The sequence below is a fragment of the Cyphomyrmex costatus genome, unplaced genomic scaffold, assembly GCF_001594065.2.
Source record: "Cyphomyrmex costatus isolate MS0001 unplaced genomic scaffold, Ccosl1.0 scaffold843, whole genome shotgun sequence".
NCBI lineage: Eukaryota > Metazoa > Arthropoda > Insecta > Hymenoptera > Formicidae > Cyphomyrmex > Cyphomyrmex costatus.
In genome coordinates this window covers 226,446-227,913 of record NW_017280423.1, presented here as the reverse complement: position 1 = coordinate 227,913, position 1,468 = coordinate 226,446, and positions in this window count along the sequence as shown.

Sequence of the window (1,468 nt, the reverse complement as noted above, 5' to 3'; positions counted from 1 at the left end):
AAAGATGTATGTTTACATTTGGACATTTAAAAAATGTTCATCTCATGCAAAAAATTTTTTTAATCTGTTCGCGACGTGTTGCTTATGCTGACTTAACAAGTGAACATTTTTTTAAGATCGCACGAGGAGTTTTCTTTTGTTACCTCCTGTAACGAAAATTTATCAAATTATAAAGCTTAGTCAGACAGTACGCAGCAAGCAAAAAACCAGAATCTGGCCATGTCCTAAAAATTTTTCAACGACAAAAATCTATATAAGAATCATTTTGTCTGGATTGTGGTCTAAAATTTGTTTAATATATTTATTTAGTCTAGTTTTAGTCCATTTTGTGTCCTAAAATGGACGTTTTTAAAAAGTCCAAAATGATAACAATGGATGTTTTTATATAAAACATTTTTCAAATATCCATGGATCTAATCTGGATGTTTTTAATATATCCAAAATGTCCAACATGTACGTTTCATAATAAATACGTTTTTAAAACTAACTGTGCTGTCTGGGTGTAGAACTCTTTTGCATTTTGTTTTATCGCGAACAATCTATCCATGTATTAAGATATATATGATAATTAATATTTAATGTAGATATAATATTAGTAGACAGTTGCATATAGTATGTAATTAATATAAAGAAGAAAATTAAGATGGTATGTAGGCCGCCATTTTATTTTTTATAGTAATCTTACGTTGATTTTGTTCTCGTGAATATATTTATCACGAATATTGTTTCCTTGCTTTGCAAATGCACCTTTTAAGACTTTTTAATAATCTTAACACTACTTTCACGGCGGGCGTCACGTATATGTGTGACTTCCCTGCTTAAAATTTTCTATAAAAAACTATAGGAACATATAGAGTTTGTATAGGTATTTATAGTTTTTAATAGTTTCTATAGTAGCGCACGAGTGCGACTATAGAAGCTCTACAGTTATCAATAAGATTCTATGAGTATAATAATAGAAAACTATTGCGGATTGGGATTTACCGATTCAAAACGCTCATTAAAAACTATAGAATTTTCTTAATAGTTTTCTATAGAAAATTTTAAGCAGGGTTTAGTTGCCATAACGGTTATCAGTAGGCGTGACTTTTTGGCAGCAATTATCAGCGGATAAAATCCCGTATCTGAAACGTTCATGTTGTGTTAAAATTTTAAAATAATCATTACAAAGATCTTTGACAAAAAATAACATTTTACAATGTTTTTCGTTAAAAATCTCGGAACTTCCATTTATATATATAATTCATTTGTTAGATAGAGATTCGAGTTCAATATAAATAATGACAAAATATATATTGACAAAATTTACATTTATGATTATGTTCCTGTGAAAATATTATATATAATTATTCCAGCTTATTTAAAAAAGTTTATATTTCGTTCAATATTATAATAAAAAAGCTTTTTTACAACAGAATTTCAAATGGAACTTGCATTAGCATCAGGAGAGAGAGAGAGAGAGAGAGAG